The following is a 26,651-nucleotide window of genomic DNA, read 5'->3' as shown; positions in this document are numbered from 1 at the left end:
CAGAATTTCATGTCTTGTGCTTTTTCTAAGGAATTTAATGTGTACCTCCCTGGGAACATTGTGTGTCCTAGCATAAGCTGAATTCACTCTATATACCAGGTCTATTTCCCACCCCATCTGTTGCTTCTCTTTCTGGATGTAGTCAGCCAAAATGTTTGTCATGATGTCCCTTATATTTTCATCATCTGTCTCTATCACATTTTGAAATCTAAGATAAAAGGACATTCTCTCAAACTCTATTTTCATCTGCTGGGAGTCAAGTTCTTTGTTTCCCTTCTGCATCCCTTCCATCCCTTCCCTCATCTCCGCCGCCCCACCCTCCAAAAGGTCCAATCTCTGTGAGTTCTTATTAATTTTGGCCTGGTTCTCTTTAATTTCTTCTTTCATCTCCTGCAGTTGTTTCTTTATTTCCTCTTGTCCCTGTATAATTTGCTGAAACATTTGTTGAAAGTCCATCTCCAGAGATTTGGGTTGCATCAAAGCTGTTATTTTTGATTGTGTACTAGGACTGGAGGTTGCAACTGTCGGGGCAGAGGCAGCAAAGCCAGGCTTTCCAGGAGGTGGTTTTTTAGGTGGCATTCTTTATACCATAAAGAGTTCAGTCAGTATAAAGAATGGTCAATCAGAAAGGCAAGGCAGCTAAGAGAGTCCAAGAGACAGAAGGTCCAGGCAGAAGAGAATTTTTGTTTCCACTGGCCCTGGTAATAGAGCAAAATTTCCACTCCAGGGAGTTCAAAGAACAGCAATCCACAAGAGACTTATCTGAGCAACACGGAGACAAAGACCGGAAGCCTGAAGTTTCAAAGGTGGAGTCAAATTTCACATTTCATAAAGACAACGGAAGTGTGCCATCTTGCCCTGCCAGCTTCGGGTTTGGAGGCAACAAATAAAGTTTTCAAAGTTCAATGTTCAATGTTTCCAGATCATCATTGTTTTAGGGCTTAAGTCCGAAAATTCACTTAATTCACTTAATAGGAGCGTGACATCATTGGTTGGCTCTCCCCCTCCTCCTCCTTTCCCTGGGGCAAAGAGCTAAATCGTTTCCAGCCACCTGTCCGAGGGAGGGAGGAATTCCCCCTCCCTCCAGCCGCGCCTCTCCAATTCACGCCGAAAATAGGATTTAAACAGCTGACTTTTTTTTCGTTAGAGTTGTTAGGGTTGTTAAAGGGAATGGAGAAAGTTCACGCCTCACTGCACAGCAGCCGCATCCTTCTAGTTTCTTTTTCTCCGATCGGCATCGTAGCGAAGACGCCGGAGCGTCTCCCCATCGTGCTCCCCGGTGCCTGGAGCGAGGCGGGGGACCTCCCGCTGGCCGCCGCCGATCCAGGGATCCCCCGCGGTGCCACCCCTTCAGCAGGACGTCTCTACGGGGCGTCCTGTGCCCCCCAAGGAGTGGGAAGCCCACCAGGGAAGCAGGGGGCGAGCAAGGCTTGCTCGTCGCTGTCGGCCGCCGGAACCGGAAGTCAAGGTATGTGCACTTTTGTACTATGATGTACTTCATTGTAGAATGATCTCTCCATCTGTTTGTAACGTCTCTAGCTTTTAGTCTCTAGTTCAATCCCAGGCAAACTCAAGAATGCTATTGTCAAAATTAAATGGGTATTTGGTTCTTACAACTCGATACACAGATACACACACACACACTCACACACACACACACACACACCTTCCTGGAGAAATTTGAAGAAACAATTCACTCATTCTCTCTGCTCACAAAATATATAGAGTATATCAAAAGACTTGGGGAGTTCAACACTACGGTGTCTCCCATGCCCCATTTACATAATTCTGTCATAAACTACAAATTACTGATCTATCTCTGTTGACCCTCATAGTTTTAATATGTTGTACTCCAATGATTAGAAGGAAGTTACTACTTTTCTACACAACTTCCTTTGAAGAGATACTTTGATCAATGGTCCAGTGAAGCAAAACATTCTTTTCAATATACTGCATACCCTTTATACCTTAATCTAATTTCTTCTGTGTGGCCTACAGTATATGGATAACACATATCCTTCACATATCCGGTCCTTCACATATATCACAAACAATTTGAAACATATGGAGCAAATGCCTTTATTCTGATTTTTCAGATATGCTACTAAAGTTTTCCTTATTGGGGGAGGGGGCATTTTAATCACTGGAGATCACAGGCAAAAAAGAAAGGCTTTGATGTGATCTTACATAAGTCCATCTATTTTCTATTTACCTTTCTCTCTTTGGATTTCACATATGCACTTTAATAGTTCAGACAGGGAAGAATAGACAGTGAAAGAAGCATAAAACTATGCTTACATATTGCAGTGTACACAGTAAGTTTCTATACACAAAATTTACTGGGATTCAGATGGGAAATGTAATAAAAATATCAGTATGAATCAAAGTCATACTGTACATACGGCATTCTTCTTGAGTCTTTTGAAGAAATAGATTTGCTGAGGAAGAACTGGAGATGGATCTGAATTCTCTGGATAATTCATGAAAAGGCCCAAGGAGAGTTCATAATATGGGTTTTAATTAGCATTATTTTCAAGATTCTCTTTTAATGTATAGGTCAGGAATCAACAACCACTGGTAGCAGTAAGCCTACATTAAGCTTTTCATAGCATGAAATTGACTACAGTCACAAGTCAGCAGAGTCAGCAACACAAATATGCCAAATTTATTTGAGGGGCGTTTAATGGTTAAAATTGATACTTTGTGTTTCTGAAATCCTATAAAATGTTTTATATTTTGGGGACCAAGTCAGAAGTCCAAATGATGTTAGTACCCTTTATACATGATGTTAGCAGAATGTTCTCCATCCCTGTTGTGGATGATTGAAAGAAATTATTCTAGGGAAACAATATAGTTTAAGATCTTCAGTTTACAAATATCCCTGTGTTGTTGTTGTTGTTGTTGTTGTTGTTGTTGTTGTTGTTGTTGTTTTGCTTTGTGCCAAAACATGATCACACAAATAATGGAGGAGCAATCAATATTCCTCTTTCCAAACAAGAAGTATACATAATATTGTTTGATTATGGACAACCAATCTGAGTTTTGGTTTGTCTTTGAAATATTCCATATGCTATTTACCAGTATTTTCTATTTCTTTCTATAAACTACCATGCCCACACTCCAACTATCTACCCTTCACAAAATGCTAACATTTTTATTAGGAGCATTTAAAATGTTTCGCAGTTGCTGGACTATTTCTCTTGATTAGCCAGCAGCTGTTAGATGTTTTTTTAATAATTTTCATTGGGTCTGCTAAAATGCTGGAGCTAATTACTTATAATTTCACATCAATTTACTAATTTGAAAGCCAACAGGATGTCCCCTGCCATAAATGTGCCAGGATTTGCTTTTAATGGCCTCAACCCAGCTGGCTGTTTTGGGGTCCAATCATGCCTCATCCAAGCTTCAAATGTTTATTTGTGTAGGTTCTCATCAAAATTGAACATTGTTGATAACCAGAACATCTTTTTCAAGAAAGTAGAAAGCATTTTTTTTATCAAGTACAGGTTGTCCTATAGTTTCTTTTCCTTAAAAGTGAGTGTGAAAAATAGGATAAATCCAAGCAATGTTTCTTATATAAAGCCATACTTAAGACAACTATAAACCTTAACTCTGGAAAAACAGGAAATTGCTGTGATTCATTTGCATTCTGCACTGCACTGTATTAATATCAGAGGCAGTTTGGATTAAATTTGAATGACAAGAGAAATGCTACTTATTTTCAAGCCAAAGACTTCCAACAAAGTTGACCAAGACAAAAAATAAATATGTTTAGTTGTAATAGTTAAATCATGTTATTCCACTGTTTATATAGTTCCCCTTAAAAAGTTATAATTTAGCAAAGCAACTTTTGGAAGCAACTATTTTAGTGGGCCATTTATCCCCCCCCCCCCAACTACAGGTTCTGTCTCTGTAGATCAGTGCTTCTCAACCTCAGCAACTTTAAGATGTGTGGAATTCAACTTCCAGAATTCCCCAGCCACCATGGTATGTTTTGGAATTGAAGTCAACTCCTCTTAAAGTTGCTTGAGGCTGAGAAAGACTGTACCAAATTAAAGATTTACTTTGCCATGGACGGTGGCACCTAGGGTATCAAGTGCTGTAGAACTGAACTATAGAACTTGAGCATAAGACCATAGTTCCTGTTGCCATTGGAAAATTAGTCCACTAAATTCTTGGTTTAGGCAATTCAGTGACATTAGAATGAGAATCTATTTCTATCATCTGATGTAAAGTTTTCATACTGAATCAAGGCCACAGGGTTACTTTCTATTGTCCTGCACTATCAAAGCTGACTTTTAAAATTCTGGTTACTTAAATGCTATGCATTTTATGTCTGCCTTTCCGGAATCACACACACACACACACACACACACACGTATCTGTGTGTCTGTGTGTGCAGTTATCCACTGGAACCTACATTAGCTGCTTTCTCAATTACACTTTTTTAAAATTACAATTGACAAGTCTATCACTATAAACTGCTCTATGTTCATTTTATTTCTTATAAGTAATTTGGGCAAATGGTTCACCCTAACTCTTTGGTAAGGATAGATTTGAACATTATTTCCTATAACTGAATCCAACATACAGTAGATTTGAAGTGGTCTTTTAATCTTCTATATATATATATGTAAAAGCGAAATACCACTCACAGATCATCATGAAATCTCCAGAACCATAAAGCCTACAAACGTGAAATTTGGCATGTATGTTCCTCTTGTCTTCTAGGTGCTCACTACGAAAGGATTTTTTGAAATGACCATCAGATCATTAGTATTTCGTATATTATTAGTAACACACTCTGATGCTAAGGAGTTAGATGTTCTACTCCCCCTCCCCAACTGAAAATAATTCTGTTCCAACTGACACTTGGGTGTGAGCGTGGCCAGCATGTGACTCATCTGGCCTGTGGGCTAGGAGTTTAGACATAGGAGAGGATCAATGGGGCCAGCCTGAGGGAAAGAAGGGGGATAGGAGAGGAAAGGATTATGTGGGGCAAATCTGAGGGAGAGAAGGGGGAGAGGCTTCTGTGGGGCAAGCCTGAGGGAGAGAAGAAGAGAGGAGAGGCTAATTGTAACTACTCATTAATTTTCAAGCTGTGTCAATTTATCAAGTCCAATCACATAGTTTCATAGCGGAGCACGGGTATCCAGCTAGTTCAAGTATAAGAGGGCAAAAAGCAAACACAAACTTACTGTCAACTTGTAAAGCATTTCCATAACTACTATCAAGTCGACATAGAAAAAGGGAGTAGAATTCCATGCATACCTTTGGCCAGAGTCAGGTCTCATATTCCTACAGCTAGTTTATGAAATGTGCATGTTCAAAGCCTGCTATCATCTTGTTGGTGAATGTGATTTATGACACAGACAGAAGGGAGGGGGTACAGGGGGTAAAGTTCAAATGCAATTAAGTGCAAATCAGTTTCGGCTCCACAGAAGGACATGCCAAAATGTTGATCCTAATAAATGAATGGATTTCTTTTGAACTTTGTCTCGAGGCTCGTAAATTATTTAGGTCATCCTTTGGAAACTTCACACTTACCATTTGTCTTTCCTGATACTATAGAAGAAGAGTAACTACCAACACTTTTATTTTTCTTCTTCTTACTGTAACTATGGTTGAAAGATTAAAAAGTATTAGGTTTAAGTAACTTAAGTAAATATAAAATGAAAAAAAGATTATTTATTAATAATTTCTTGAACAGATGATTATTAGTTATTTAGTATTTAAATTTCCTAAAGTTCCAAGCTATTTTTTTTGAAGGAACAGATACTTTTAAAATAATGTCTCTCCAGACATTGTTATTTCTATCATCATCAAGACATAAAAGTGTGGCAGCAAAATCATAACACAGAACTGTAAGGGAATGCTTAGGTCATTGACCCCAACTTCTTTTTTTCGTTCAGAAATCCAAATTAAATATCCTTAACTGATAGATGATCTAACTTATGCTTCAAAACATTCAGAAAAAGGGAGTCTTCTGTTTCTCTGGCTAATTGGTTGAACTGTTCAACTGTTCTTAGTATTATATATATTTTTTTCATTCTCTAACATTCAGTCAGAATCTTTCAGAATCTGTCTTATATCTGAAATCCATTATTCTCTGTGTCAAACTTTAAAAAGTTGTCCCTTCTTCTGTGGGATATCATTTCAATATTCTACTGAATAACTATTTTAAAAGATATCATATTTCAAAAGTGCTATTATATTTTCCACACACCTTACCGATCCAGATTTCCCATTTCAAGGTTGAGCATACAAACACAGCCTCTCCTTATAACACTTTGTTTTAAATTTCCTAATAATTCTCATTGTTCTTTGCTGCACTTATTCCAGTTTTTTTCAATCCTTCTTAAAGGGTGCTTCCTCAAAATGGGGAATACATGAGGTAGGATCTTGTAGCAGACAGTTTCCCACTCAAAAAAATTAGTTTACATCATGAAGGTATGAGAAAAAGGCACAAGAATTTAAAATTTATTTTGTTATAAATAGAGCTTGTGTTTGAAACACAGCAATGGCTCTTTTTTTTTCATAAAGACTTTGTCAACCTTTATGTGATATATTTTATTACAAACTCTCCAGTATTTTGTTCTTTAACAAATTCTCAAGCAAGTGTTGTGGATCAGTAGCAAGGATTTTTTATTTTATTTTTTATTTTGGTAGAAAACCAACTCTTAAGATTTGTATCAATTAAATTTGGCACTAGTAAAAAAAAGCTTGGCTTGGTTTCTATACTTAATCTTTTTTGAAAATCAAAATATGGAATGCAACTTTGATAATTTGTGATATTTGATAGTGTATAAGATAAAATCTTTCCAAACTTCCTTGGAATTGGATTGGATAGGATTGTCTCTTTTGATTGATCCAATTGTGAAGAATAAATTTGTGTGAAATCTGTTCCATTGTGCTGAATGTAGTCATCAGGGAACATTACACTGTTTTGTTTTATTTTCTTTTTAATGGTTGTAATCAAGTATGTATAGTGTCCTTGCTCATTTGCAAAAATTCAGAAGATTTCAAATCTTATTATTTTTGCTGCCTTCTGTTAGTTGTCCATGTTATGTCATCAAAATATTGAATTTTCAAAGTGTGACAACACTTCCCTCTTTTCCTTTTTTTCTTTTTAACTAACTTAGAACAGAGGTGTGGGTCTTAACTGCCTTTTTATTTGAAAAAAATGCACGCATCCTCACAGTTGATAATTGTTTATATCATATTGAAATCTTTGTGCTGCTGTTGAGTCCTCTTGTTCAAAACAATAGTTTAGAAATATCTCAATAAACTATTTTGAAGGAAAGAACTTGTACAAACCTGCTTAACTCCAAGACTGAACATTTCCCCTGGATATTCTAGCATCCATGATAACCTTTTCCTTAGTTTTAGCTGCACTAGAAGGGAACATACAGTTTATTCCTTCTCTGGGTATAGAAACCTTGTACACTAAAATAGTACTTCTATTAATAATATATTTAATGGGTCTGCCTTTTGTTTAATGCACCTAGGGAAGTTTAGATTGCCTTCCCTTTTAAAAAACAATGAAATTATATTGTATAATAATTCATCTGATTTAGCTGTCAGTTAATAATATTTCCTATTATATTGTTTTTCATGCTTTTATTAAATTAATACTGTATAAAGCATTGATTTACTCTAATTAGGCACTGAAGTTTTTATTCCAGAGACTGTATAAATAATTATTAACAATTATTGAACTGTGCTATTTATGACATAACCTTCTGTCACATTTTTAATTATTATCACAATTATTAATTTTGTTATTACTATCTATCTACCTCTATGTGGGAGATGGGCAGTTTCAAAATGTTATTGGTATTTTTTTAAAGATACCTATCTATAGATAACTTCTGTTAGTTTAGCATTTTTAAAAAAGAAAATAAATTATGGATTTGAGCCAAGCACACATACATAAATAAAACAACACAGACAGTATTTGTTTCCATATAACCTTTTCTGTTCCATGTACTATATTTGTTCATTTGTTAATTTTAAAAAAGGAATGATCAATAAATCTATTGATGCAAACCAAGTTAATGGGTCATTCCAGGATACTAAAAGTACTGCCAGTTCTTCAGCTGATAATATGCAAATGAAGAACTAGAAACATTTGTCTATCCTGTCCATCCATCCCCTCCTATTTTTTCCGCATTTCCTTGCCTCTCTTTTGAAAGCAAAATAATGCAATCACACAAAATAGCTTTAAAGTTGCCCCATATTTATGTGATGTTTAGAGTCTTTAAAAATTACTGAGGGATCTCCTAAAGTCCTACACTTCCAGGATGGCATCTTCAAACTTCTTGAGGTGCAGAGAAAGGGAAATTGTAATGTGAGTGAAGGAGTAAGGATGCAATATTAAGTGTTTATGAAGAATTGATGATGATGGTAATGATACTCTTTTTGATCATTATTATATTTAAAAGCAGATGTATGAAATCTTGGATGTGGGTTTGAGAGCCACTGCAAAAATTATTGCCATGTTGGATACAAACTAAATGCTGATGGCTGTATTTTAATCACTATAGGCTTCTGTGAGAGGGAGGGAGGGAGGGAGGGAGGGAGGGAGAGAGGGAGAAAGGAAGGAAGGAAGGAAGTCTCCTGTAGCATTCCATAGACTCCAACATTCTGGAGCAGATTTTGTGCCAGCCATAAGAAATGAAATAAATTGCAGAACATTTCTTTCTTCCCATTGCATTGAAGAAAGTCTCTGCTGCATCTGAGATCTTTCTGTGAATTGGAGGCAACTTTGCAGATAATTCTGTGTGAATGGAAAAAGGAAACATTCAAAAGATCAGAGGTGACAAAGATCAGAAAGATCAGAAGATTTCTGCTACTATTAAGAATTGCTGTTCATCAAAAGTCCTTAGGCAATTGCTTAAGTATAGCTTTGAAAATTGTAGCACACTTTTTTTTCATTGATACCATATAGGATTATTGTAGGCAAAGTTGGGTCTTTGGAGTAGCATAACTTCCATTACAGTCCAAACAAATAATCTATTTCAGCATTATTTCAGTATTATTTAACAAATATGCCTCCTGCCTATGGAGCGAAAATGTTCAAGTCCAAAAAAACCTCCACAATGTACTGTCAAATAATTCAATTAGCTAGGCTAGCCATCTATCACTGGAGTTCTGTGATTAAAATGTCCCCAGTTATCAACTCTATGATCCATTAGTCAAAGGTAAGATCCATTTCAGCAGAACATTATCATCAAAATGAGGTGCCGCAAATTTGATTAATCAGGTCCTAATTACCCAAGACTGACACAGAACATTTTAATACATTGCAGGAATGTGTTAGAGGATGGAAATAATAAAGAGCAAGCAAGCATATACACTATTCTTCAGATTTCAATACTGACATTTTAAATTTTTAGTGCGTTGTTAAAACAAGATGTTATTAACCTTTTCTTGGCATTCTATCTAAAAATTGCCCATTCCTTTTTTACCCCCAAAATACTTTCTTCATTTGATAGCAAGAAGTTTGTCAGATGAGGTTATTCTGCAAATAAAACTTTAAATGTAATAATGTTACATGTTTATCAGTCCAAGAATTAAAATACCTAAAAAGAAAGGCAATTGGATGAGTTATACCAGAAAAAGGAATAAACTGGTAGTTGCAATGTCCAATTAAACATATGGAAATAAGCACTTTATATCTCGAGCAATCACAGATTAGAAATCTACAGAAAATGTATATTTCTAAAATGATCAGATATAAAAGGATGCTTGTTTCTCTCAAATTCAATTAGCACAAGATATTAATGTTTTTCACGTACTTATTTGATAAGCCGATAAAGGGTAGTTTTAGTTGCTGGTTAGTTTGTTTTTTCCAGTGCGGAAAATGTTGAATGGAACTATCTTTTCTCAGTTCTACCTTTATTTTTTTAATTATTACAAAACATGTTTTGTTTTATGTATTTTGGCAGATACAGTGCCATGAAAGACAAATTGACCCCAGTGAAATTACCTCTGACACATCTGTTAAAGTTGTAGAAACATTGGCTATCTTTGCATCTGTCAGTCAAAGCCCTATATTCAAGGTATGTGAAATGTTTGAAATATTATCTCTGAAATAATAACATTGTATACGCTTTCTCATTCTTGGAGTTCAAGGTGACTTACTTGGAGTCCTTCCTTTAATTTAACACCACAGAAATAACCCTGTCAAGAATGATGATGTATTTTAAATTATCTATTCTGCCACGTCTCATTTACTGATTACCTCTGTTGATGACCAAATGATAATTTAAAAAAAATGATTTTCTAACTAGTGCACAAATTTATCAGCAAATATTTTGTACCTAATAACAAAAGCCTTCAGAAGCTGGGTAAAGTCTGGTCACTTTCAGCCATTTGAGGGTGCTGGAAGAGATTAATCAACTAATTAAAATCAAGATTTTTAGAGTAGCTCAAGTAATCTAGACAGCATTCTCTCTCTCTCTCTCTCTCTCTCTCTCTCTCTCTCTCTCTCTCTCTCTCTCTCTCTCTCTCCCTCCCTCCCTCCCTCCCTCCCTCTCTCTCTCTTTCTTTCTCCCCCCCTCTCTCTCATTATTATTGTTAGCTTCAATCAATCCACTGAAGAATGAAGGAAAATATGTATATCAAACTAACTTAGTAACTTTCCCTTCTATTTCAAGAACCCTCCCTTTAAATCCCAATATATAGAATTCTGCTTAGAAATCAAATAATATTTACCTTTGCAAGAACTCTAGTTCTCGTCAGGCACTAAGCTGAGAAAACTATTCAGTTAGCAGGTGGTGGCACTTTATTGTACTTGCCTGATCTCAAAAATCTAAAAGCTGAATGGAACAATAGAAAGTTCCTGGAAGGACTGGGAAATTGAAAAGGTATTTATGTGCAGATAACAATGACAAATCAGTCCTGTATCTTTGTCACTGAGATTCAACTGGAATGCTTTTAAATCAAGATAGCAATAGTGGGATTTTTAATAGCAAGATAGGAATAGTGGGATTTAAAAGTAAGATCTGTATATTTACTTTAATGTAAGTAGGGCCAGGGATGTCAAAGCAGTGGGCCGGAGACGTCATATGCAGACCTTGCCCACCCCAACTCCACAAATAGGAAAAATGTCACGAAATGTCATAGGATAGCAATGTGATGCCACAAGTTTCACCTGTGAAGTAGGCAACTGTGAAGAAGATAAAATCTGTTTTATCACAATGAGAATGACACCAAAAATGTAACTTTCATTAAAGGGAGAAAACATAATCACCAGCACGCAATAGACCCCTATAAACTTTGAAGCTCAAGAAAAGTATGTTTTATAAAAGTGTATATATCTTGTCCACGCATACCATTTGGAAACAACGTATTCATAAGTGCTTCTAACACATAAAGATTACATTACATATTGAGTTTGTGGGTCTATGTAGGTTCTTTGATGCCCAATTTTTCATGATTAAATGTTATCAACTATGTTGCAGAAAAGAGAGTGAAAGTAGTCACAGGCAGTTAGTTACTTATTTTTTAATGAAAGACAACTGAAATTGAATGTCTATGTGCTCTCCTCATCTAGAATGATCACTAAGTGAGTAAGAGAGAGAGAAAGAGAAGGAGGGAGGGGGAGAGAGAGGAAAGGAAAGTGTGATGTTAAAATCAAGTACTCTTTCAATTTAAACTTAAAATAGTATCATTGTGTCATGTGAAATTAATTTACAATTATATGTTTATAATATATTTATAATTATATAATTTACTATGATTTATGATAACATCAGATGTTGTTTTAAGTGGAGAAAACCTATAGGATTGGAATAAGGAGAACATTCTACTGTTCCTATGTAGCTGAGATAATAAAGACACTCGTTCTCAGAAAGTTCCACATTGACCAATTATATCCCCCCCCCAAATGTATCTCCAAATGTAAAACATTTCATCAGGCTACTACCTAATATACTATCATTCTTCCATTTTAAATATAATTTTACTGTCCATGAGTATTATATTATGCCTTGCTAAATTAAAGTGAAATAAGATGTATATCCAATGATATACTAACATTCCATAGTTTAAGGACATTTTACACCATATTCCAAAACTGGGCTGGTACATCTATGTACTTACAGCCATCCTCAGTCTATATATTGTGTTGTTTCATAAGAAAAAGGAAGCTTGAACGCCTAACAAAATTAAATGGTTTTCAAAGGTAGTGAAAAATCAAACAATACTCCATCTTACTTGACACAAAAAAAAATGTTATATTGATATGTATTATTTTCTCTCCTTTCTGGAAAGAACAGGATAAATTGTAGAATGTCCTACATGTCATTGTAGTTATACGTACCTGTCTCTTTTCTGTAGGTAGCATGCCATGTTAATCACATTATTTTCCATTTCCATTAAAGCTATGTTTGTTTCTCCTTCACTTCAACAGCTGATTATTATGTCTACAATCTATCTACATAAGTGTTAGGAGTTCCAAATGAGTGTCTTTTCTCTACACTTATCATCTTTTACCCCCTTTCTCCTTTCATTTTGGCAGTGAGTGGTGATGCTTTTGATTAGAACAATCTGGCATGTCAAATTATACCTGAAAGCCAGGATTGAGCAAACAATTAAAGAAAGACATAAAAAACATTTCAACACTGATAATGGTTCTGGCAGAAAATGATGGACAGCATCTGGTTTCTAATCAAAGGCCTGTGTCAAAATCTCTGGAGGATGATTAAAAAAAATGGATAAAGCAGGCTTCTTACTTTATTGTGACACATTAGCTAAAGTAAGCACAGTGGCTACTTCAACCAGACTTAATGAAAATTGCATTTTCTACTTTTTATATAGAAATTATATATTGGGATGAAATGTGACTGTGCGAGATATTTGAGGAGATAGTGCTCCTATAAAGTACATATTAATTAGCACAGCTCAGATTGCATAACCAAATCACAAAGTTAGAAGGGATCTTGGAGTTCTTCTAGTCCAGTGATGGTGAACCTGTGCCATAGGTTCGGCATCACGGTTCTAGTCCAACCCTCTGCTCAGGCAGAAAACCCTATATCATTTCAGAAAAATGGTTCTCCAATCTCTTCTTTAAAATCTCCAGCATTGGAGCACCATCAGTTTCTGAAGACAAGTTATTCCACTGATTAATTGTTCTATCAGGAAATTTATCCTTGGTTCTAAGTTGGTTCTGTCCTTGATTAAAATACACGAAAGAGAATAATACAATAATACAAATTAAAATGCATGTGTCTTAACAATGTATTCTAGGGATGTCAAACTTCTGACCTGTGGGCCAGATGAATCACATGCTGGCCACCCCACCCCCATTTTAGAGAAGGGGAAGTTGCAATGCATCATGTGATGACAATGTGACACCGCGAGTTTGACACCCCTGATGTGTACAATCATGAGACATGACTATAGGTTGCTTTACAATGCTCTCATAGAAATAACATATGGTTTAAGCATTCTTGAAATATATTAGAACAGTAGCAAAGTGTGATATTATTCAATGAAAAAAATAGCAGGATCTTATTTATTTATTTATTTATTTATTTATTTATTTCTTAGATTTTTAAACCGCCCCCTCTCCCAAAAAGGGACTCGGGGCGGTGTACAGTCAGTGCATAAAATACAGACATAACAATAAAATACATTTAAAATACATTAGAGGGGGAGATGGACTGTACAGGAAATAAATACCTAAAAACATCCCAATTAAAACCCCAAACCCAATTAAAATAAATCCCCGGGAGGTAAAACTAAGAAAGTGCCAAGCCAGCTGATTGAAATAGGTGAGTCTTTAACTTTTGACGGAAGGAACGGAGGTCAGTGGTAGTTCGAATATCAGGGGGGAGGTCGTTCCAGAGGGTTGGGCCCATCACAGAGAAGGACCTACTCCTAGGTGTCGCCCGCTGACATTGCCTAGCGGACGGCACCAGGAGGAGCCCCTCCCTGTGTGAGCGGATAGGTCGCAGGGACGAGTGTGGTAGGATGCGATCCTGCAGATAACTAGGTCCTGTGCCATGGAGCGCTTTAAAGATGGTGATCAATACCTTGAAACGCACCCGGAAGGCCACAGGTAGCATGAAAATCAGCTTTGAGATTGCTATGATAGTACCACAGCACTAGCTAAAGTTGTCCAGTCTGAACTATCTATGGACTATTCCCTAAACATTTTGCCACTGCTACAATGAAGATGCCATTTGCTTTCTCCCAAACACTATGCACCACCATTAGAACATCTGTAAACTAGATATGGTTCAAAATGTTGGCAGGAGAAATTTGCCAAATTTGCTTCATAGAGACAAATCCATATCAGATAGTACAGGCCTAAACCGTAATCACAATTGCTTTCTTATAGATTGCATTTTCTTTAAAAAAAATAAATTAAATCCACAGTATTTTCAATATGTATGTGTTTCAATTTCCTGTCTGGATTCATGAACAAAGTTCTTATGCAGCAATGAATAGATCATGTGACCCTCCATAAGCAGCAATCACAGATGACTTATAAAGATCACCACTGCTAAGGAGAATGTACATAAAATTTGAAATGGATAGTTGTCCTGGGAAAATAAGGAATTCATTCTAGGAAATAAATATTTGATATTTTATATAGATTTTTTTTAAAAAAAGTGCACTCATTTCAAATGCAATTTATAATCCACCCTATAACTCAGTTTTAAGTGAACTAGGTCTAAACATGTGTCTTATTGCAAGAAAGAAAACTTTTCCCTTTCCTGCTTTCTAACTCCTGCCCTATAAAATAAAACCTTTTTTCTGAATAGTTATCAGTTGAACAGTCCAGTCTCAAAATGACAAGTATAAAACACCATCCATAATCTGAAAGTAACAGATGAGGTTATCTGCAAAGCATTTTCTGACAGAAGGTACATGGCGAATCTTTCAATCAGCAAAAGAAATTAAAGTACAGTATATTACATTATGGTTTCAGTGACACATTTTCACATCACCTCTATCACACTGCCTTCTGTCATCCTGAAACAACTAGTGGGAAGTTAACTGCACAAAGTGGCACCAGTCTTTTGTGTTCTTAACACACGATTGAATTTATGGACAATTTCAATGCACAGTTTCCTTTTGCATAAACTTGACTAGATGTGTAGGGTGAAAAGTGGACCCAAACCATCCTCTGGCCAACAGAAAAGCAGAGGTAATTGAAGGATAACATTACAAAGAACAAAATCCCCAATACCAATTAAAGAAGATGATATAATTAGTGGCAAAGTCATAGTAGAGTGATAATAATGACACTGCTTGGCACACAGTTGATGATGTCATCTGATGCAGAACATGGTACCTTTAACAGGATGCAATCCCAGTGTCTTTCTTTGCTGGCCTAGTGTACAGGAACTTTGAAAACCTTTTCCTATTTTTTGGTACTTTTTTCATAATTTCCCCTAACCCAACCTCACAAATCAGAGGCAGCTGTTTCTGTATCCACTAATTCATAAAGCAGAAAAGAGAAATATCTTCATCTGGTGAAGTAGAAAGCAAGAAAGCAAATGACCAGAGAGGATTGTTATTGCAAAGCATCCGAAGGTAAGAAAAAAATGCCCTATCTTTTCAAAGTGGCAGTGATGTATCACATCCCCTGAGATCATCACTTTTTTTTATATTCCATATTTCCCCATTGTATAGCTATGCCCCAACAGAGCAGAATTAAGGAAATGAGATTAAGTACTCTTCACTAAGCATTGGCCTGTGGCCTAAATTTCTGGTCGATTTGGATTAGGTGTGAAATAATTAATGTACCAGGTCTTCTTCTTGCCAATTGGTCCTTTAATCTGCTCTGTTAAGGCAATGTCCACCAGCAATATTACGTCATTATGTTCTAACTCTATATTTCATTAATGGAATTAATTGGAATTACTGGAAAAATAAGCCAGTAGAATAATGATCTTGCTCTGACCTGTATCTTAGACTGCTTAATATTCTTTTCATGTTTGGGCTGTTGTCTGATCATTAATCATGTTTAGTTGTACCTGCAATTATTTTTTCATATCCATAATATGCCAATTTTATTACAGTGCCTACTCTCAGGAGGTTTATAATAGTGATTAAAGCTCTCTTAATTGTTGCATGCTTTTCTAGAGTGTTTCAAAGTCATTATGATCAAAGACTGGATGGAAGTTGGATGAATGGCAAAGTTAATAATAAGTATAGAATGTTTTTATTTATACTTATAAACATTTATGAAGCATCTCATTTCCCAAGACTGTGAAATAGATGCCATTTATATTAAATGTCTTTCATTCTAAATGATATCCAATCTAACATGCACATTTAGATAAAAATCTAAAGTGGGTGGATCAGTGACAGACAATAGTTCTCAGAACATGTTGTGCTTTTCCCAAGTGTGTAGTATTCTCTAATACAATACTTAAAAAAAAACATTTACAAGCAGTCAGTAATTTTAGGATATGCAGACTGATTAATTTGATAAAACCATAGATTACAGATGGAAGTAAATCAAACTGTATCAACAAAGAATAATTTGTGATAAATGGATGTTAAAAGCTACATCAATAACAGTTGGATGTTCTACCCCAGCGATGGCGAAACTTTTTTGGCTCGCATGCCATAAGTGGGGGGAACGCAGGGGGGTTGTGTGCAGGTGTGCAAAACCCATAATGCAATGTGCGAACCCCCCAGTGCACATGCGCGCACTACAGGTGCAAACCCCCATTTTTGCTTGCTTTTTTCGCCCTCCCCAGGCTCTAGAGGCTTTATAGGAGCATGGGAAGGGCGAAAACAGCCTTCCCTGTCCCCCCAGAAGACTTCCGGAGGCTTCAGGGACCTTCAGGACGCTTCCCTGAAGCCTCCAAAGCAGTCAAAATGACCCTCCGAGCAAACCAGAAGTCATTTCCGATTTGCTAGGATGGTCGTTTTATGCGCTCCGAAGGCTTCAGGGACCTTCAAAAGGCTTTCCTGACAAATAGCTCCGCATGCCTCCTGTGGCACGCATGCCATAGGTTCACCATCATTGTTCTACCCTTTTAACAATACTTCTCTTTCTTCTGTTGGAGCTTTCAGATGCATTCAGGTTACCTCTAAGTGACCCTTGGTTTCTTGTACATGAGCTAAGTGTGAAATATCATGAGTCCTAAATTCATTTCTGAGCTTCATTCACTAGTACTCTTCTTAAGAGACAATTGATTCATCAGAATGTAGATACATTTTTTGCTTGTTTTGATCATTTCAATCATTTCATATACATTGATTCCAAGGGACAATCTGGGCACCGTGGCGTATGTAATCTAGCTAGCATAATGTGCAAGTTTCATTATCTTATGAAGGTGATTTTCTACAGATTCTTTTAAAACCTACATAATTAGAATAAATCATATTTAAATCATATTTAAATTTGTATGTTCTATCTTGGATTACTAATACTTTGAAAATGTTTTCTTGGCTCTACCAACACCTATTACGGTTTCTTTCTTTTTTTAAAAAAAATATGTATTGCATAATTTTTATAAACAAAAACTGTAAATCTCAAATTTGTATCAACCTCTGATTTCTGCTTCAAGATGATGAATACAGTACAGGCCTTGTGAAGATTAAATAGCTGTTTCATTACTTTCTGTTCAATACTGTACAGTCAGATGCCTGTAAAATCATGCAACTGAAACATCAGGAATAAGGGGCATCTTTCTTTTATAACATAATTTTATTAAACTTATTAGAGCATAAAATACAAATAACAATGAAAATAGTGGAAAATCGGAAAAGGGAAAAAGGAAAAGAGAGAAGTGTAGAATAAAGGGGAGAAAATTCACTTCTGACTCTTTTTAGTGCATTACAATAACATTATTATCGTCTGAACTTTTTACCATAGTATACTATACTATACTCTGTATAGTCATTTCTATAACAAAAAAGTCTAATCAATAAATCTCAAAGTCAAATTTTCATTTTTTTTTCTATCTCAAGCACAAAATCTAGAAACAAAATTAAATATATTTTTCTCTTTGATTAAAGCAGCTAATTTGGCCATCTCCACTAGTTCCATCAGTTTCTCCAATTATTGTTCCATTAGAATGCCGTATTATATAGGCTGACTCTGCCCATTGCCAGGACTTTGATCCTGACCAAGTTAAGGTTGTTTCAGCATTCCATCCTTCAGAAAATGAGGACCCAGATTGTTGGAGGCAATTTGCTGATTCTTTAAACTGCTTAGAAAGGACTGAAAGCACTATGAAGCGATATATAAGTCTAAGTGCTATTGCTATTATGGGAATTAATATCTTTCCATTTTTCTCCATAAAGCATTCTCATTGTCAACATGTAATAACAACAAAGTTCTATTTTTTCCCCAAGTCCTTTGTCCATTAGTATTAAGGGGCATATTGTCATTTCTATACTCCAACATCTTCTTCTGATACTGGAAAACACTCTTAGCTATCATTACTATTAGCCATCTAGAGAGTTGTCCTACATGAAAGTGTCCAAATATCTTTTAAAGCTATACATGCAGACGATTGTTATTTGTGGAAGTAAATTCTATAATTTAGCAGTGTGATGTATGAAGAAGTCCCTGTGGTCACCAAATAACTTTTTCTTGGTCATATCACTGTAGATGGGGATATTCATCTATTCAGATCACTTTCTAAAAAAAATTTATTTGCCATCAATTTACATTTATTTTGATAGGGTCAAAGCCTCCGATCCTAAAGTGATATTGCATCTTTGCCAATGCAATTTACCTTACTACATCAAAAGAATACAACCACTGTCATGCTACAATGATCTACACCCTTACAGCTGAAACTATTAGTGGCTTATCTTGCCTCTGCTAACTTTTCTAGTTATCCATCCATCTTTCTTTTCTACAATTCCCTCCCAGTTGACATTTTAGACAATGCAAGACTTTTCAATAAACTTTAAAAAAATATTCAATGAAATTTTTCACTAGTGCTGTGCTAAACTTTTCTTTAGTATATTTCTTTCCTATTCTCATTAAACCTGATTTTAAAAAATGCCTTTAAAATGTATTCAAAATGGAGGCGATGTTGGAAATAATAATATTCTCATGGATATGGTGGAAGATTCTTGATACCATGGCTGAATACTCTTTCACTATGCAATCATTGTTAAAAGTGATTTCCACTTTTTTTTTTTTTTTGAGGGAAAGGGTCAAAGCCCTGGGGATTTGTCAGATCAGGCTAACTTAATTTAGATCACCAGGAGCCTAATAAAGATCAACTGTCTGATCAAAAGAAATTAAACAGAAAAAAGAAAGAAAAAAAAGTCTTGCAGAGGAAAATATATTTAGCATGTGAAATTATTCATTTTTCCTACATTTTTGCCAGAATATTATCTAATTTCAATAATGTTCCAAATGTGTAAATGGTATGTAAAGGCAAACAAGCTGTTTTTCAGTGCTTTGTTTTTTGTTTCTGTAATTTCTGAAGTTTATTTTTTGTCAGAGTTTTGACAGTGTGAGTGTTAATATGAGATAAACCCAGGAGCACAACACAGTACACATCACACAGAACCTTTAGACAATTAATAAGGGTTTATACATACATATATACAGTCATCCGCATGATAGATAAATCCCTTACCACTTAGCTATGGACACAAGGAGAGAAATGAGATACATAACGAGAGAGAGAAATGCTCTCTAATGGACACACACACACACACACACACACACATACACACACACACAGTTTTTAAAAACTTCTGTTTGGATCACCAATAGGGTGGGAGCTACAGTACATGCATCTTGGATTGGTGGGACCATGTATCAGTTTATGCTGTATTTGGAGGGACATCCATGAGGAATATAAAGAAGTTGAGCTCAAAGAGCAGCTCAAGTCCTTCATTACAGGTCCTTGACTTACAATCATAACTTAGCCTGAAAGTGTGGCTATAAATCATTGTGGTCATTAAACAGATCACCATGTGATCATTTTTTTGTAAGATACAACCTTTTTTTGTGCCAGTCATTAAATAAACATTATCATCATCATTATCATCATTAAGAAAATACTGTGATTGTCAAGCAAATCTGTTTTACACCATGGATCTTTTTTTTTTTTTTTTTGCTGGAAATTGCTGACAATTGATAATAGAAAATAGGATCATAAGACCAGGGGCTGCTGCAATTTCCAGTCCACTCAGCTTGGTCTTATTTTCTTTTGACCCCCAAAATATGGCCTGGGCCTTATTATCAAGGGGGCTTATTGTTTTGGGGTTGCCAGGCTGCTGTGTCTTGTGAGTGGGCTCCCGAAGAGCCAGGCACAGCCTCAGTTGCAATCGACTGTGTTGTGCTGTTGCAGCAGTGCAACATAGTAGCCATGAGGTGTCCACATTCACAAGCAGCTACCTGGTAACCCCACTCTCCAGCTGGGCAGAGCGCCACTCACCAACCTAGCGGTATCCCTCACCAACCTAGCGAGTGCTTGGTGTCTTTGGGATACCACTAGGTCTGTAAATAGTGCTCTGCCTGGCTAGAGTGGAGGCATTGTCTAAGTGGCTTATTTTTGGGGTAGGGCTTATATTTTTGCCCATCCCAAAAATCTGGCATGGCCTTATTTTCAAGACATATCATCTTTTCAGGGAAACACAGTATTGTGAAGGTAGTAGTGGAACATTGGCATTCTGTCCTTTTACTCAGGCAATAAATTTAGACCCTGTACTCTTTAAGTGCTGGAAATAGTAAAATCAATAATAAATCCTATGTAAAGAAACTATGGTTATTCTGTAAAATATATTCCTAAATTCAAAATATCTAACTTGAGTCTGCCTGCCTGACTGTCTGCCTATCGTCCATCCAACTTCTGGCATTTATCTGTTTCTGATCTTAGCCAAAATGTTTTGCTCCAATTGTCTCACCAGTGATGACATAAAAGTGGTATCAAAATGGGCTTTTTCAGGAAAGTGCATAGAATCCAGTGTTTATCAGTGTAGCGCCTTTTTATCTGAACCTTAATATTCTTAACCATGAAAGGAAATCATAAGTTTTTCCCCCAAAGGGGGTTGTTAGTGACTACTGATCTAAACAGACCAATTGCTTTGATACAATTTCCCATAGCAAATAAAACGCCCCACATAATGTCTTAATGTCGACAAATACATTTTCTCCTCCTTTCCTTTGGTAATGAATATGAGTGCTAATTGTTCCTAATTTAGTTTTGATGGGTTCATATCTAATTAGCACTTAAAGTTTTTTTTAACCAACTTAAAGAGATGTTCTAATGAAGAAGAGTAATTACCTTTTTCACACTTGCACAAAAGATGCCTAATGGTAAGAAAATCATTTCATATTTTTGCTTGTTTTAACAAGTGCTATGATTTCGCAGATATCATTTCCTCCATTCAAAAACCTTCAGCCTTTGATTTTTAACATTTTTCTATTCTTTAGAGCTGTGCATTGATTGCTCTGGTGACTAATGAATCTCAATAATTATAAGACTTTCCTAAAATAATTCAGATTGGTAAAAGGGTAATCACTGTTGAAAGGAAAGAAATTCTATTTACAATACAGTTTGAAACTGGATGATTTGACTAAAAGTTACTGCTCTGAGGAAGCCACATTTTTTTATAATGTCTGATTCATGCTTTCAAAGATATTAGTGAAATGTGATCATTATTTCTTTTTATTCAAAACAATGATATATGTGATTATGATAAAGAGTTATAACCATGGTAAATATAACATGCATTATAGATTATTTCTATGTATACAGTGGAAATAGAAAGTTTACAGACTCCTGTTAAATTGCCAGGTTTTTGAGATATAAATCAGACCAAGATAAATCAATTCAGATTTTTTTTTCTAAATGTAGCATATAGTATAAGCTGTACAATTCAATTTCAAAACAATTTGAAATCTTTTGAAATTTTCTATTGAAAACTTAACAATAAAACAAACACCTTCCTTGCAAAAGTGTTCAAAATTGTTAGATTACAATGACATCTCCTTCAGGTCATATCACAGATTTTCAGTTGGATTTACGGTAGGTCTGGGGCTCTGGCTAGGACATTCCAAAACTTTGATATTCTTCTGGAGAAGCCACTCTTTCAGTAATTTGGGAGTCATTATCATGTTGAAAGGTGAAATTCCTATTTATCACCAGCATTTTAGCAGATGTCTGAAGATTTTGTGCCAAAATTTACTGATATTTGGGAACTGTTCATAATTCCCTCCACCCTGACTAAAACCCCAAGTCCATCTGATGAAAAGCAGTCTACAGCATAACACTGTCATCACTTTATGTATGGTGTACTTTTGGTGATGTGCAACTTTTTTTTTTTTTTGCACCAAAGTGTTGGAATTTTGGCTCTTGATCTCATCAAACCATAAAATATTTTCCCACATGCTTTTGTCAGACTTGATGTAGGTTTTTGCAAAATGAAGCTGGGCTTGGATGTTTTTCTTTGTAAGAAAAAGCTTCTGTCTTCCCACCCCACCTTAAAGTCCAGATATGAAGACTACAAGAGATTTTTAACATATGTAGTACACAATCAGCAAGAAACTCTTGTAGCTGCTTTGATGGTGCTGTATGTCTCTTGGCAGCTTCTTGGATTAGTTTTCTTCTTGTTTTTTTCCATCAATTTTGGAAGGAGCTCCAGTTCCTGTTAATATCACTATTGTATTATATTTTATCCACTTGTTGATGGCTGTCTTCATTGTGTTCCATGGTAGATCCAATCCTTGGATATTTTTTTGTAACCTTCTCCTGACTGACACCTTTCAACAATGAGATCCCTTTGATGCTTTGTAAGGTCTTTGCAGACCATAGTTATTGTTGTAAGAAGCAGCTGAGTAAATGCCAAAGAAATCCAGCTGGTATAACTGGACTTTATATTGGCTTGATCTAGTGGTGGGTTCCAGATCCAGTCACAACCGATATGCTGCGATGGGGCTGGGCATCCACCTTGGGCATGCGCACTGCACATGCATGGGCACCCACTTCCCTGCGATGCTCCAGCTGCGCAGCGGAGGTCACGCAGGAATCGTATGCTGCGTGTGCGTGCGCAAATGGTTAAGTTGGCTTAAAAGCAGGTAAGGAACATGGGTGGGCAGGGCAAAACACCATTCCAGTACAGTGGCCTCTGGTCCCAGCCGCCACCGGTATGCCCGTACCAGGGAGTACCGGCAGTAACCTACCACTAGCTTGATGAGACTCACTTTAATTGATGGCAGATATATAGTGATTACTATTTATCATCAGTCTAAATGTGATTGGTTAATTCTGAACATAGACACATCCTACTTATAAGAAGATGGGCAGACTTATGCAGCCATATTATTCTAGTTTTTATTTGTTATGTTATTGTTTTGTTTTGGTTAGTGGTATATATGGTTTCTTTTGATTATTGGTTCATTTCTTCTATGCCACCCAGAGTCAAATTGTGTGAGTTGGATTACTATATCAAGGTTTTAAACAACTTAGTTGTTTCCCTTAATTTGGAAAAAATGTCATCAGGACAATTGATTGTCCTGTCCTTCTGCAATGTTATCAATTTAACTTCCACACCCTTCCATGTTTACAAAGAGATTTTTCCTAGCACACATCAATCTTTTATTTTCAATGTTTGCATTCCATCGTATGTATGTATGTATGTATGTATGTATGTATGTATGTATGTATGTATGTATGTAGTATCTATGTCTGGTTTGCTCTTCTTTGATGTTAGGACTATTTAAAAAAAATATTCTGTTTGTGTAGGATGGCATGCAAGCCAAAACCATGTTTCTTTTCTATAAGATATCTGCATAGATGTACATTATAGTTGTATTGTATGTGGACAACCTACTACAAATATTACAAGAAATTATTGTTCTCTGGCTTTGTAGAAGAGTGAAGTTCGAATCTGCTGTGTGCCAACTGCATTATTGAATATCTCACATAAATGCCGTCAGGAATCAGGTGAATCTACAGCAACCTGCCCATTCAGTAAGATATTTAATGTTTTTTTTAAAATGGGTCCCAGTATGTGCATGAATGAAAATATTGGGCAAAAGTACTTGTTTAATGATACTGTAGTATTTCACATCATTTTTTTTAAATTCTCAGACATTTTCTCTCTTACAAGGACTAGACATAAGAAATGAAAATAGTCCTGCTTCAGCATTGGCAGCACTCCCAAGAATTGTTCCTGATAAGCACATTCCCTGCCATTGTTCAAATGATGTTAGCCTCCTGCAGATAACTGCAGTTTCAGCATAAATACTTGCTGGAGAAAAGCCAAAATGCACAGAATTGGCTTTTCGAGGCCAATACAAAAGTATGTACAAAGCCTACTATCCTGTAAATATGTGTGATGACTTAATTTGAACAATGCTGGTGGGATTGGGGCTTACCAATAGCATGTATAACAGCTATTATTAATAATCAGTGTATGTTCTACAATTTTGGAGAGCTGTACCATTGGTACCTTTAAAGTTAAGGGCTACTATCCAAAAGCATCCTAATTTATTTTCAACAACTAAAATGTCTTAGTATTTATTTTGAACATTAGCTTTCCTCCTTTTTACTTCATTTTTAGTAGATAAATGCCAACAGTTCTACCATCACAACAGTTAGTGTGTGCCTCTAATTAATTCTTAACCAGTTCATCAGCTGTAGGTTTACTGTGAAACCAGATGGCTTTAAATTTCTAAGATATCCGGCAGAGGTTTTTTAGGAGGAAAAAAAAATCCTGCTTATAAATTCCGTCCTCGGTCCAGGTTTGCTAATAGGCATTCAATATGTGTTCTGATTCAAGGTGAATTAAATTACTCTGAAAAATGAAAAATGGGGAAAGCTTTTGGCAGCTTGATTCACTGGCAAGGACAGGGGATTGGGAATCAAGAGTCCTGCTTCACAGGATAAAATTAGGAAAATCATTTTGCACATATCTGTCCTTGCAACTGGAGGACACCGGTAAAAAAAAATATGAACGTTTTCCTTTTCTTTCTTTTAATAGTCAAATTCAATCCATTATCTGTAGTTCTATCAAATTGCTCAGTTGACAAAGAAAAGTGTCTACAATATCACATGATTGTATAAAAGACAGAGGCTGGTAACAATGTATTGCTTTAATAGTGTGGTTGTTTAAGTTTCTTTGAGAGTGTGTGTGTGTGTGTGTGTGCGTATGTGTGTGTGTGTATGCATATGTATATCAGAGGTGAGTTTCTGCCGGTTCGTCCCAGATCAGGCGAACCGGTAGTGGCGGTAGCAGGAGGCCAGCTGCCTGAACGCTTCTGCTCATGTGCAAAAGTATCACATGAGTACGTGCACACACAAGAGCAAACCGATAATAACATAAATTGAAACCCACCACTGATGTATATTTATGGAAGAACTGACGGAGCAACTTTTTAAATGATCTTAAATGCAAATATTAATAGCAATCAGCTGCCTTATTAAATTCAGTTTGTTTAAAAAATGGTCAGAAACATTTCCATGAATGGAATGGAGTTCTGGCATGTACCTTCCTTTATTTTTTATTTTTTTTAATGGTCTTCCACATCCAAGCTTCCCATACTTGGGTGGTCCAATCATAAGTAGATGGCATGAGAAAACACCTCCCACGGAACATCTTTGGATCAAGAAACAGATGGACAGGCCTGGATATTGTAAAGGAATGAAGACTAATACAATAAGAATTACACTATTGGCCTCTACCAACTTACAAAAATGCCATCAAATAGTAGAAATAAAAAAGTTGTAAAAATTCCTGAGCATTAGGAAAAAACCAGGAGACTATTGCAAGGGGAAAGTATATATAGGACAGGAATTGATAAAACATACACTTTGTAATGCACACATTACATGGACCTGCTTGCATTATTTTTGAAAATATAGTCATAACTAAGAACTCCTTGCAAAGCAATCCATAGATCAAAGTTAGTTGGAGTAAATACTTTGATATCAATAGAAGTTTAGATAATCTTGGCTGTGCAAAGTCTGCCTACATCTGATTTTAACCTCTAGTGTTTATTTTGTGCACAATTTATTGGGATGTTTTGCAAAACTCAATTATTATGAATGACCGATCCATACAGTACCATGAAGATAGAGCCAAAAGATGTGCAAACAATCTATGTATTCAAAGTGCATTGGATATGTTAGCGCTTTGAGTTATTTGTAAAAATAATAAACCCAAAATAAAATAAATAATAAATAAATAAAACTTAATATTCACTTTATATACTAACTATATCACTGATGGCGAACCTATGGCACACGTGCCACAAGTGGCACGTGGAGCCAGTTGTCAGGGCACACGAGGCGCTGCCCTGTCAGCTGGCCAGCGTGCATGCGTGCGCTGGCTAGCTGAGTTCACCTTTTTAAAAGCTATTTTTTGCCTTCCCCAGGCTCCAGAGGCTTTATAGGAGCCTGGGGAGGGCAAAAAAAGCCCCCCTGCCCCCCCAGAGGCTTCAGGGACCATCTGGAGGCTTCCCTGAAGCCTTCGGAACGCTTAAAACAACCATCCGAGCAACCTGGAAATCACTTCCGGTTTGCTCGGAGGGTGGATTTAAGCATTCCGAAGGCTTCAGGGAAGCCTCCGGACGGTCCCTGAAGCCTCCAGGGGGAGCGGGGGGCTCTTTTCGCCCTCCCCAGGCTCCTATAAAGCCTCTGGAGCCTGGGGAGTGCGAAAAAAGTATGTACAAATGGGAGGGGTCGCGCGTTGCATTG

The sequence above is a fragment of the Natrix helvetica genome, assembly GCF_964273705.1.
Source record: "Natrix helvetica genome assembly, chromosome: 1".
Taxonomy (NCBI): Eukaryota; Metazoa; Chordata; class Lepidosauria; order Squamata; family Natricidae; genus Natrix; species Natrix helvetica.
The sequence above is the reverse complement of the archived record's forward strand: the minus strand, read 5'-3'. Positions refer to the sequence as shown.